Source organism: Pleurodeles waltl, chromosome 3_1 (assembly GCF_031143425.1).
Source record: "Pleurodeles waltl isolate 20211129_DDA chromosome 3_1, aPleWal1.hap1.20221129, whole genome shotgun sequence".
NCBI classification, from domain to species: domain Eukaryota; kingdom Metazoa; phylum Chordata; class Amphibia; order Caudata; family Salamandridae; genus Pleurodeles; species Pleurodeles waltl.
This window is the reverse complement of record NC_090440.1, coordinates 1090984351-1090998407: the sequence shown is the minus strand read 5'-3', so window position 1 is coordinate 1090998407 and position 14057 is coordinate 1090984351. Positions and strand designations below refer to the sequence as shown.

General features: G+C 51.0%; 1 pseudogene; it reads right to left on the bottom strand.

Annotated features, from left to right (window-relative positions):
• Positions 1 to 12818: 12818 nt before the first annotated feature.
• LOC138286334 (5.8S ribosomal RNA) lies at positions 12819 to 12972 on the bottom strand (annotated as a pseudogene).
• Positions 12973 to 14057: the final 1085 nt, after the last annotated feature.

Here is a 14057-nt window from a genome sequence, read left to right as displayed (position 1 = left end):
AAAAGCTCTTACAATTCTAATGTCTACATACCTATGTCACACAGCTGTAGTCCATGAGGAATCAAAGCAGATGTCACTCAGTGACCATACACTGGGTGAAAACGACAGACAGTAGAGAGGTGGTAATGTTAAAGTACATGTAGTAGGCAGGTCTGTATTCTTACCTGTGTCTGACTGGAAATATTGCAGGATCACCGAGTCCCTGTTGTCGATGTCCTCTTCTTCTGCGTCCTCGTCTTCACTGTCCACAGGCTCTACAGCTGCAACAACACTGCCATCTGGACCATCCTCCACAAAGCTAAGTTGTGAAGCATACAGCAGGCCACGATGATCTGGCACACCTTCTTTGGTGAGTAGAATAGGGATCCACCTGTCATATGGAGGCACCTGACCCTGGCCTTCAGGAGGCTGAAGGTCTGCTCGATTATCCGCCGTGTTCGCCCATGGGCCTCATTGTAGCGTTTCTCTGCCCTTGTCCTGGGATTCCTCACTGGGGTCAGTAGCCATGGCAGGTTGGGGTAACCAGAGTCACCTGCAAATGGCGAGGAACAACTGTTAGACACACACTAACCTGTAGGGATATCCCCAGACAACCATACCCACTGACTTGCTTCCAGGTGCTCACCAAATAGCCACACACGGTGCCTCTGGAGTTGACCTATCACATAAGGGATGCTGCTATTCCGCAGGATGTAGGCGTCATGCACTGAGCCAGGGAACTTGGCATTAACACCGGAGGATGCCGCCATCTCTTCACATGTCCCAGCGGACGGTGCCCATGAAGGACAACAGCGAGCACAGAGTCAACCAATTCAGAGGTACGTACCCACAGCTTACACAGAACACGAATCATAATCCGAAAAGTGGCCTGTATGTGTGTTGAGTCTAGGCCTAGGTATGTGTGACGCAGTTACAAATAAAGCCATGTGGGCCCCTGAAATGGCGGTAGCCTGACCTCTAAAGTGGGACAATGGGATGTGAGTTAACTGCGCTGGCGTTGTACACTGTTGCGGTAGGCGGTCAAAGACCGCGGCGCAATGCTGCATTGGTTAACATTGGACCCTATGGGTCCCTGGAGCCAATGACAATGTACGCGGCGGTGACGGTACGCACCGCCGCGGACGTTACCGCCATTTTCTATCTGTTCAATCACTCAATACCTGATCTTCTACAGGAGAGGACCTACACTGCAAGTGCTGGTGTGACCCCGGTCTGGAAGAGACAATGGCTCGAGTGTCTGGGGAAAGGGCCTCTCGGAGGAGTTGGAGAAACTCGTGGATGGGGTCCTCCCCAAGTACACGCTACTCTACGGTCCTCCAGACAAACAGGTAAGTACACTGGGAGCATGCTGTATGGGCTATGCCTGTGTGGAGAGGGGTGGATGTAAAAAGGAAGGGGGGAGATTGCGGTGTGCATGAAACGATGGTGAGTGCATTTGCCACATGCCAAGGGTAGAGATGGGGGCCAATGACTGTGACGGTGCAGTTGGTAATAAGTTTCTCTTCCCCCTGTACAAATCATGTAGGTCAGCGCCCACCAGAAAAAAGATATTTGGCATGCCATCGCCAAGGACGTCCGGACCCTGGGGGTCTACTACAGACGGAGCACCCAGTGCCGGAAAAGATGGGAGGACATTCACCGCTGGAGCAAGAAGACAGCTGAGGCTCAGCTGGGGATGGCCTCCCAACGTGGGAGGGGTGCCCGTTGCACCATGACCCCCCTGAGGTTCAGGATCCTGGCGGTGGCGTACCCGAAGTTGGATGGGCGCTTGAGGGCATCACAGCAGCCACAAGGGAGTGAGTACACTCTCATCCTGCTGATTTAGCGTGCAGTGGAGGTGTCTGGGTGGGGGAGGTGGGCTGTGGGTTTCCCTAGGCCAGGGCGAGTTTAGTAGGCAAGGTCCCTCCGTAAGGCAGGCCATGTGGCACCCCACCCCACCTCTGTAGCGTGCCAAGTACACCTAGTCATGCCCCTGTGTCATCCATGTGTGCAGATGCCGTCCATAGCCTAGTAGGCCATGTCCCAGGGATTGAACAGTGGAGCCAAAGAGCGCGGCGTAGTGCAGGGGGCTTCTGTGTCTGTCGTGTCCGCCAACGGTAGCGGTAATGCATGCACTCAACATGTCTTTCTTCTGACCCCCCCCTTTTTGTGGTCTCCCTGTTCTTGTGAGCATTAGCATCATCAGGCGGAGAAGCAGTGGCACCGGAGCACGAGGGAGCTGCATCCCACATGTCCATGGAAGGTGAAACTACGGACTTGGAGTTCACCAGTGGGACGGAGGGCGAGGGGAGCTCCACGGCGGGGACAGGAGCTGACACCAGCGACACAGACTCATCCTCTGATTGGAGCTCCCTTGTAGTGGCGGCAACATCTGTGCCCCCCGCATCTACAGGTACAGCCGCCACCCCCCTACCAACACCGCCCTCCCAGCAGCCCCTCAGCCTTTGCCCCGTGCCCGCTCATCCAGGAGGGTGGGCATCACCTTCGCCCCCGGCACCTCAGGCCCTGCCCCAGTCACCCCAGCTGCCCTCAGTGAGGAGGCCATTGACCTCCTCAGGTCCCTCACTGTTGGGCAGTCTACCATTTTGAATGCCATCCAGGGTGTAGAGAGGCAGTTGCAACAAACCAGCATTCCTGGAGGGCATTCATTCTGGTCAGGCGGCCCATCAGCAAGCTTTTCAGACTCTGGCCTCAGCACTGATGGCAGCCATTGTCCCCGTCTCTAGCCTACCCCCTCCAACTTCCTCCACCCAGACCCAATCCCCTGTACCCCAGCCTATCCCAAGCACACCGTCAGACCAGCATGCGCACACGTCAACACACAAGGGATGCTCAGTCAAACATAAGCACCACACATCCCACAGGCACTCACGCAAGCATCATACACATGCAGACACACCAACATCCACTGCCTCCACTGTGTTCCCCTCCTCCTCGTCTCCCTCCTCCCTCCCAGTCTCTTCTACACTCACACCTGCATGCACTACATCTACAGCCACTATTGCCATCACCAGCACACACACCACCACACCCCGCTCACGTGTAGTCACCACCCCTACTACCATCCACACGTCCACTGTGTCCTCTCCCAGTGTGTCTGTGACGCCACCTCCCAAGATACACAAATGCAGGCACACACCCACCGAACAGCCATCCACCTCACAACAGCCTCCAGCACATGCACCTTCACCCAAAGTCACCAAACGAACACCTACAACCACAACCTCTTCCTCCACTCCCAAACCCCCTCCAGCTACCTGTCCCAGTGTCTCCCAAAAACTTTTCCTGTCCAGCCTTGACCTCTTTCCCACACCTCCCCCACCCCGTCCGTCTCCTAGGTCCCGACTCTCCAGGTCACAACCTAGCACCTCAGCCACAACATCTCCGGGACCAGTGGTGCCTGTAGTCGCCGGAATCTGGAGTGCACCAGCCACGAGGGCAGCCAGTGTGGCACGGAGCCACAGCACAGACAGTCCCCCACCTGTCAAGCATCAGAAGTTGGCCAGTGCCCGGCAGGAGAAGGGGAAGACTCCAGCCACCAAAGCCGCTCCCAGGGGTCCCGGTGGGAGTGTGGAGTCAGCTGCGACACCTTCAAAGGTGGGGAAGGGCCACAAGAAACCCGGCAAGTCTGGGAAGAGCAGCACGGCGGAAGAGACCGCCATCATCCCGCTGCCCAGGAGGCCACCGCCATCATCCCCACTGCCCAGGAAGGTGGTGGGGAAGCCACCGCCATCATCCCCGCTGCCCAGGAGGCCACCGCCATCATCCCCGCTGGGCTAGAGAGGACCGCCAGCACAAGCCCCGCTGGGCTAGAGAGGACCGCCAGCACAAGCCCCGCTGGGACAGAGAGGACCGCCAGCAGCTGAGTCACTGCAAAGGAGCCCGCCGCCTCAAGCACCGCTGAACAGGGCACCGCCGCCTCATGCACCGCTGAACAGGGCACCGCCACCTCATGCACCGCTGAACAGGGCACCGCCGATCCAAGCACCGCTGAACAGGGCACCGCCGCCTCAGGCACCGCTGAACAGGGCGCCGCCGCTCCAAGCACCGCTGAACAGGGCACCGCCGACTCATGCACCGCTGAACAGGGCACCGCCGCCTCATGCACCGCTGAACGGGGCACCGCCGCTCCAAGCACCGCTGAACAGGGCTCTGCCGCCTCATGCACCGCTGAACAGGGCACTGCCGCTCCAAGCACCGCTGAACAGGGCACCGCCGCCTCATGCACCGCTGAACAGGGCACCGCCGCTCCAAGCACCGCTGGCCCATGAGCACCAAGGCACTGACGCTACTGAGTCAGTCACGAGCAGGATGAAGCACTCTGGGCACCAGGCCCCTTCCAGAACCAGTGGAGACTGTCATTCACTACCTCTGTCCTTAGCAGGATGAAGCACTCTGGGCACCAGGCCCCCTCCAGAACCAGTGGAGACTGTCATCCACTTGAGAGACTGTGGCTAGGCACTCCCCAGGATGGAACAGTGGGCAACCCACCCACTGTATAGACTTGAGAGACTGTGGCTTTGCACTCCCCAGGATTGCACAGTGGGCAACCCACCCACTGTAGAGACTTGAGAGACTGTGGCTTTGCACTCCCCAGGATGGAACAGTGGGCAACCCACCCACTGTAGAGACTTGAGAGACTGTGGCTTTGCACTCCCCAGGATGGAACAGTGGGCAACCCACCCACTGTAGAGACTTGAGAGACTGTGGCTTTGCACTCCCCAGGATTGAACAGTGGGCATGTGGCCCCCTCATGGATTTGGCATTGTGCACTCAACCGGCTGAGGTGCCCCCCCTTTCCCCTCCCCCTGAGGTGCCTGTTTTCTTGCTCTCTGATGCCCCTGCAGTGTTCTCTCCGTCATGGTCGGGGATCTTGTGTGGGCCTCCCCCATACCGTGTGGGCCCAGTGTTCCACGGACTTCATTGGAGCACTACCTGGACTACTAAGATTGGTGTATTTTGTTTATGGTGTATATATATATTTTTGCGTACTTGATTTTAATATATTACAATGGTTACACTCATTTGCTTTTGTCTTTGCATTCTTCTGGGGGGTTGAGGGGTGTAACTATAATGTATAAATATGTATTTGTGTGTGTGTTGTAGTGGGTGAGGGTGGGGGTGGGGGTGTTGCGTGTGTGTGTCCCTGTTTTTTCCCTCCCCCCTCCCCTGTGTCGTAGGTGCAGCACTCACCGTGGTCTTCGCCGCCGGCGTTCGTGCTCCTGGTAGAGGAGCAAAAGATGAGGGCTGGAAAAATGTGCAGCTCTGGTTCCGTGGCGTCCGGATTTCTCGTGGGGTGTGTAGAGGTGAGCGTTTTCCCTTCGAAGTCCTGTTTCCGCCGTGTTTTTGTCCGCGGTGAATCCGCCCCGGAAAAGGTGGCGGATTGGTAGGTTGTGATACTGTGGGCGGTACATTGACTTCCGCCTGTCTGTTGGCCGTGACCGCCAAGCTTTTTGTCTTTACCGCCGTGGCGGTGTGACTGTTAAAGTGGCTGTCTTTGTTGGCGGTTTCCGCCACGGTCGTAATTCCAATTTTTTTACCGCCGGCCTGTTGGCGGTCTTACCGCCGCTTTATCACCGACCGCCAGGGTTGTAATGACCACCTTAATGTGTTAGCATTTGATTGGTAACAGGTAAAGGTTTAATGTTGGGTGCCTTAGAAATTGTAATTTAAAATCCCCTTTAACTGGTAAGTTGGATTTTAGGTTACAATTTTGGAAATTTCACTTGTAGAAAGTTGGCATTTTCCAGCCCTATTTGACTCATGTAACCTTACCTAGGGCACATGGCTGGGAACAGTTAGCAATTGTATTTTGTTTATTCCTCCCACCGAGACACACATTAGAGGAATTAGGTGTGCGTGGATTGGTTGTCACTGGCAGGATGGGGAAGCGGAGGTGGGCACAGCCCTACTTCCACTTTAAAGAAGCTGTGCCTTGCCTCCACACAAAGGACCAGTCATCACCGCATTGTTCACGCAGCCAGTTTGGAGCACTTCAAAAATAATTATCTAGAAATGTTTCCTACCTCAGAGAAGGCATCAGGTATACAAATTTGGCCCCCAGCCCACTCTTCAGTTCACTCTCCAGACCTGTGGAAGGACTATCATAGGATTGTCTGCTGCTGGGGCCTGCTGCGTAGTTCAGAATACTGCTTTGCTGTTCCTGGAAGGACTGTTCTGCTGCCTGAAGACTGCCTTGAACACTCAGAGGCCTGCCTTCATTGCTTGTGTCCTGTTTCCTTTCCTAAACCCAGGACTACCAGAGTGACTTCAAGAGCTACTTGGATGACCTCCTGATCAGAGCCTCAGGGACAGAAAAGGCTACAACCATTTGAAACCTGAACCTGGACCTAGCCTGAGTGACTCCAAGCCCCCCAAGTGGTGCCCCCAGTCCTAGACCCTTTGTGATGGTGTTAAAGGTGTCCAGAAAGCCAAAGTCCAAAACTTGGGAACATGTGTGGCTAAAAACTGCTCTGAGAAGTGAGATAAGATCTGGTGCATCACTGGTCGGCCTGACGTCACAGCAGCTCCTGCTACATTCTTTTTTGCAGCATGAAGTCCTATCCAGCAGTCCTTCACTTAAGGTCTATGCGGCCTTGTGTAGCTCTCATCAACTACAGCCTCCAGCTGTGTCCTGATGGAGATTTTTGATTTCCAAAAAAGAAATAAGTCCGTACATGGAAATATGCATTGTGACTTCATCCAGAGGCTCCCCGATGACGATGCCTCCTCCCTGCACACTGTATGCAGCTTTTCACCACTGAACTTCTACCATCTCAGAACATTTTTCTTTTCTTCTAAGTCTGAGGGCAAGGGACAACCGTGCCTAATCCACTTCTTGCGTCCGAGTCGGGCTTCATCACAGTCAGCCATATTTTTTAACATTGACCCAGTGTCACTTGTCTAAATGTCCAAGGTTGGTACTTTCATGTTGAAGAAGCTAGGTTTCACCTTACATTTTAAAAATTCATAATTCTAAAGCTACCGATACACTTGTGTCATTTTGAAGTCACATGATTTATTAAAATTTACTGTGTTTTCACTGTATTACTGTTTGTGTGCTGTATTAATATTTTACACATTGCCTTTAAATTAAGCCTGACCACTTTTGTTTCAAGCTACCAGATTGTTACACACAGGTTAATTTAGTGACTTTTGTGGTTTGTCCTGACGGATTGTGACTGTTGCTTGAGCAAAGTTAACACCCCAATCAACCCACAACCCATTTCTCACAATTACATAGCACAACATAACATAATGTAACGTAAAAAAGCTTAACGTAACAACATACTATAACATATAACCTGTGATAAATGAGCACTTGGAGATAGGAATCGCCCTACAAACTAAATTCCTCAGTCAGGCCCCTACTAGAAAACAGGCACTTATGTGTTATATTTCTAAAAAATCTATAACAGAGAGGGAAAGTTATTTCTATTTCAGGAAATGTTTTTCCCATCCACTCTCTGGTACCACGGCAGAGGGATCTTGCACTAAGGGTGTGAGGGCTAGCTTTTGCTTTTAGCTTGCTGCTTCTAGCATCATTGGTGTTTTAGACCTTCATGATAGGATCTTATGTCCACTGACCCCTGAGGCATAATGAGTATGAACTAAGTAGGCCTAGACGTAATTCATATTAGGAAGACTAGGTTGGTGATGTGGTTCACTGAGTTGGCACATCCATCCTCATCCATTGGCTCGATGTGCCTTGAGAATGAAACTTCACTGGTGACATTTGTGACCACATGAAGCTGACAAGCTAACTGGTGGGTATCTTGAAACTTGGCAAACCCTTGCTGGTGGGGATCTCCCCTGCCCTAGGCAGGGTAGGAGGCTCTACCTGTTGGATGGCACCACCGACCCTGGGGGCCGAGCCTCTAACTGGGAGTGGGGGGATTATGGCAGTTGAGGGGTAGGTGGCCCTGCCCGGTGCCCTGGCTTTTCAGGCAAAAGCCATGGTTTTGCCTGTCTCTGATGGGGATTACAGGAGCTGATAAGCCTACCGGAGCCCCAGGCTCCTACCTGGTCTGATGGCACTCTGGCCCGGGTAGGGAAGGGGGCCTTGCCCGGTGCCTGGAGCCCTGACTCCTCAGGCAAAAGCCATGCTTTTGCCCACTGGTCATGGGGGATTACAGAGGCTGTTGATCCCGAAGAAGCCTCAAACTGCTCCCTGGTCCAACACTTCCCTGGCCTGCTTCGGGGGAGTGGGCATGTCTGGTGCCTGGAGCCCTGGTTTGGGGGGGGCAAATCTTCTTGGTGAGAGCCATGGCCTTGCCCACCTCTCATGGGGGATTATGGGAGATGTTCGATACGCAGGAGACCCAGACTCATTCCCAGGTCCTACGCACTCTGGAGGCTCCTTCTGACTGGCTTCTTCCCTCCAGGTAGCTCTGCTGGTGCTCACTTTGGCCATTAGGTCATCCTGCTGACCTACTAAGTATCGTGCCCTATCACTGCACCCCGCAGCGCAGGGTGGGAGGGGGAGGTCCCAATGAGGTACTGCATGTGGAGGAGGCAGCCTCCCTCTGCTCGCACCCCATCCCTCCCAGCGGCCTGGCGGCAGAGGGCCTCATGAGCAGCCATGGACAGAGACAAAAGCATGGTTTAGAAGATGGCTTTCAATAGATTGCAGAAATATAGCTGCTTTGCTACTTATGAAACCATGAACTAGATTCAGGTCTTCTACAAACAAATTGGCAGCAGGTGCCTCACAAACAAGCAGCACACTAAGGGTGATGGAGGCGTTTTCCTTCCACCACACTGCAGTCCCCGAGGGAGTGGCTCTATGCACTGGCCCAGAGGTCAACTGCCCCAGGCCAACCTAAGCTCTACTGCACTACATAAATCCACAGATGACAGCTTCACTCTCTTGACTCCTCAGCCAAGCATATATATCAAATGACTGAACCTGCAGTTCCTCTCATACTGAGCAGAATTACTTTTGCAACAGCACATCATCAGTATGGTAAAACTAACCTGTGTCATGACGGTCTAAACCCAACCCACGTTTCCTATTAGCGGGTGAACAATCCAACTCTTGGGGAATTCTGCTTCACAATAATAGAAAGAGTCAGCATTGAAGGATCAAAAACGAGGGTACTGTAAACACTTGGCTGCCACAAGCCAATTATCCCTGTGATACGTTTTCTGACACCTCTTACTTGAAACCCAAAAAGTCAGAAGGATCATGAGGCCCTGCTTTCATGGCCTGTATTTATACTAAAAATAAAGCTCAAGCAAGCCTTTGCTCTTCTGCTCTGCAGGAGGTTTCTGTTCTTCCTGAGATCACCTTAGTGCACCCTTGTTATTGTTTGACAGGTGTACCTCTCCCGTCAAACATCCCACCTGCTACTGTCTTATGAGTGAGTCATGACTGGTGGGCTCGGGGCGCTTGGAGCCAGAAGCAAGAGCCAAATGCGGCTCACCTCTCTCCCTTCACCCCAGGTAAGTGAAAAAACTATGAGTAGTGGTACTTCACCAGCAACCTGCAGGCCTCCCACTTATCCCACACCTCTAATGTCTGTTCACATTTCCAGATTAGAGCCAAGTTCAACTTCTTTCCCTGAAGATTCTGCCATGCATGTTGCCTTCTTTGTGGTTCCACTAAATTGAAGGTTTGGGCAGTGAGAGACTTATTGCTGTCCCTCAGCCTAAAATCTGTCTTTCTTCCAATAATATAAAGATTGTTGTGGAGTGCGACTACACTTTGAGTTACCCTCATGGATACATGAATTACATTTGGATATAGACAGTACCCCTTCTAGTACCACTCAACAATCCTAACTGCACCCAAAGATTGTCCCTGAGTGTAACTACATTTCAAGTTGCCCTCAGTTCAACAGTTACATGAAGCACATTTGAGTACAGACAGTACCCCTTCTGGTACTATTCTAACAATCCTAACTTTATACATACAACTATGATAACATTTAACTAATTCTAATACTAGTAACATTCAACTCATTTTAATATTGGTAACATTCAACTAATTGTAATACTGGAAACATTAAACTATTTCTAATACTGGGTATCAATGTCAAGCATTATCAGTGAAGTTAACTATTATGTGCCAATATTCTATAGTAATATTCTACTTTAAGTGAGCTAGATTAACTATGATGTGCCAACATTCCTAGAATAATATTCTATCTGAAGAGAGATGCAATATACAATCCACCGTATATTTATAATAAGCTAATCAATTAGTTATCCATGAATACTTGGCATACTTTTAAAGTGTCCATCTGAGTAGTCAGGCATTCACTCTTCTTAAATGGGAAATACATTTGTAGTTCAAGAACAGCTAGAGCAATCTCATTAAATTAAGGCCAAATACCCACAGCCTATGATGAAACCATGAAATTTTGCAATGGAACAGTTTGGAAGAGAAAAGCTTTACCAGATAAAACTGGGGTTTCCGTGCACCAGCTATTCTGATGTAAACTTTGGAGGGAACTAGCTACTAGATGGTTTGGGTTGTCTTTCACCCCTATACCAAAGTCCGGTGGACAATTTGCATGTCAAGACCACTATGGACCTCCACCAGATTGTCCTCTGGCTTTGCCTGGTCCAGGCATCGTTCTCCATCTTTCAGGCCCTACCACACATGCTCATGCTCAACCTCTCAGGTGGAGTGGGTGAAACAGGCCGGTGTTGTACCTGACCTTGTGGATGCAGCAAGATCCCACCTCATCGGCCCTCACCTTCATTGCACCACAGTGCTTCGATCAGCCCTCTGACTTGTGCACGTTAGACTCCTTGGTCTGTGTTCCAAGACACGTCTGCTGGGTAACCAACATCGCCGTAGACCTCTGCCACTCAGTGTGGGCCTCCTCACCCAGTGGCACAGCACAGTGCACTGTGTATAGTCTGCCCCAGTCGACAGTCACACTGGGAGCACGGGCCATGTTCTCCTACCCTGCGTCAGGAAAACTGTTTACCGGGGCAGAGAGCTACCTGCCACCCCAAGGCCTTCCCAGCCAGCTCAGCGCCAGTCATAGCACTCCAATGCAGAGGAAATGCACCCTCCAGGGACCAGGTTCACCCAGGTGAAGGTCCCACTGAGGACATCCATCCTTCCAGACGACCATCCTTCCCGCTGTGTTGAATTCGCCGGGATGACTGCACAGACCCCATCTGTTTACCTATGAATAGCCTCATGCTGTCTTGAACTCTCTTTTCAAAGCTCTTTTCAACTTTCCTTAAAGATATTTGTTGGCTATCAGTCCTGCACCAGTATTTAGCCCTAGATGGAGTTTAGCACCTGCCTTGGACCGCATTCAGAAGTAACCTGACTTCAGGAAGATTCGGTTCCAGCACGCTGGGGGACACTATCATCCTAAGACCATCTGCAGGGTGAGCCTCGATCAGAAGGAGTTGTGCCCCCTGAGCAACACAGGTGAGTCTTCTGTCAATTTCGTGCACCCTCCACCATATATGGATTCAGGCAGGGTGACCAGATGTCCCAGATTTGGCCGGGCAGTCCCGGTTTTCCGATGACTGTCCTGGTGTCCCGACATTTGTTTAAGAAATAGACAAATGTCCCGGTTTTGGGAGAGGGTCAGGTGAACATGCACATTTATCACTGTGCTGAAGGCTCACGTTCAACCATGCCCTCTCAAGACACCACAGACAAAGTATTGTTTGAAAAGCTCTCCTGCTGTGCTGCCTGACTTAATTTGGGCGGCACAGCAGGATCTATTGGGGGGGGCAAATAAACCCCTGCGGAGCCCATCATTCGAGGTCAGAATAGCAAAGCTCCCACTGTAAGACACTGGAGCATGGCTGAGGAAGTCTTTAATTTTCATGCTACAGAGGTATGTGTTTTGGTAGCATGAAAATTATACTTCCTTGGCCATGGTGTAGTGAGTTCCATACGGCTGTCCTGATACACAATTATTATATATATATATATATATATATATATATATATATATATATATATATATATATTCTTTTTTTACATATATATAAAAAAAAAATTTAAACTGCTCCTGCTGTTCTTCCAACGCTAGCATTACGGAGCTGGTGCACCATTATGGACGCAGGACTCATATTTTAATATCTCAAAATGAATTGTAGAAAAGCGGCACTCCCAACAATTGCTGAATTATGACGAGATTTATTTACAAAGCCATTCTACATATATATATATATATATATATATAAATATATACATACATACACATAAAATCAGAAAAGCAATTGGCATAGAATTAGGACTCAATGTTGGCACTGGTCAGTGCAGTGTTGACATTTAGTCCTATTTCTATGTCAACAGCTGTCCCATTTTTTTGCTACTAAGGGAATCCTGGTTTGTTCTTTTCCTGCGCTTAGTAATAGGCTTAAATTCAGCCATGTCTGATCTGAGGCAGTAGTTGGATGTCACAGCGTGGAAGAGCTGAATCCATTCCATGGGTGCCAGAAGGAGTGGGACCCTCTTTTATAAAGTGGGGTCAGATCGGAGACCAAAGCCTGAGGGGGCCTAGATGGCAACCATCACCTACTAGCAAGCAGGGGACATTCCTAGCCGCAGAAGTGGTCACCCAAGGTGGTGCACATGAGCAGCCATGGGACACCATAGACAGCCCTGTGCAGCGCACAGCCAGGCACACCAGGCTTTTCAGACGAGGCACCCACCAGGCACCCACCCCCTCAAAACAGGGATGACTAGGTATACCAGTGGTGTACCTCTGCAGTGGGACTGGTGGGCCTGCATGGGTGATCAGGGGTCTTATATTGGGGTACGAAGTGAGCAGAGCTCCCTGTGATGGCCCCAACTGCGGCCTGGGATAACCAGCAGGGAATTGATGTTCAAGCGACCCTCAGATAGGTATAGCCCATGGAGGATCCCAGGTCCACAAGGTGCATTTAAAGTATCAATGATCAATGTGTCCTCCAATTCCCACTAATTCTCACAACTAGCTGCATTCTTCATGAATGCGTGAGCCAAGTGATCCACCTTCAAGGGTCACAGGCAGCCTTTACAAGGAGAGGTGGGAAGAAGTCAGCACCTGGCATCCACCAGCCACACAGTGAGACAGCACAACACCCCATCATGCTTCTCCTCTAGAAATCAGCCACCCCGATTTTGAAAGTGTTTCCAGGTGCTTTGCCCAGAATTCCGACCCCACCACCACAGCTGACAGCAAGTAAGAGCCTCCCATGGCAGCAGGGGAAGGAAGTAATATCTCTGGCTCTCCCGGACAGGACTGCATGAGTCTTTAAACTGCAGCCTGGCAATGATGGAGGGTTGCCCCACCTGCACATCATTCATCTCCTACCCACCAGGGCGACACATTGAGAGTCCTCAACCATGTCATTGGTCTGGGGAGTCACCGTTGCCCTGGTAGGAGACACCAAGGGAAGAAAGGTTACCCCACACAGGAGTGTGGTTTAGTCAGTAATATTCGCAGGGTGTAAGCCTCATATTGCCCGACAATCCCACGGGTTAAAATACATTGTATGTGAAGCAGGGCAGGAGGGGGCTTAATGAGCAGTGGAGTGCAGATTTCAAAGGGTCTTTAAAACGTAACCATTTTTAAGACCTCGCGAGGGCCCTGGTAGCATGTCCTTCTGGGAGTCCAAGCCCAGGGAGGCACTGCAATTTGGTTATCCCTGTGTGCGTGCTGGGTGAGCATGGGTTCCCTCTTGGGAGGGCTATCTCTCATATTGTGCCCTATCCAGAAGGTCTGGAGCATCATCCACCCCTGTCCTGAGTCAAATTAAGCCGCAGGCTTTGTCCCTGGTGGTGTCCTTTTGTCAATTGCTTTAAATGTCATAAGTGCCACCTTTGCAACCATACTCCCCCTGGAACCCAAAGACTACGATGTTGTGGAAGCTGCTCAGCACATATGGGAATAACACTGCTGAATGGCTAGTCAACATAATGTATGGTCAGAATTACAATGGTATCTGATCATCTTCCAACCACCAACTTTAATTCTTGATTAATGAAAACAATCTTGGCAAACGCCTTCACTTTGGTTCGTGTCGCCCTGTCCAAAAATGTCACCTGTAGGAATACAGTACTAATGCCCATGGCTGTCCCTCTTTAC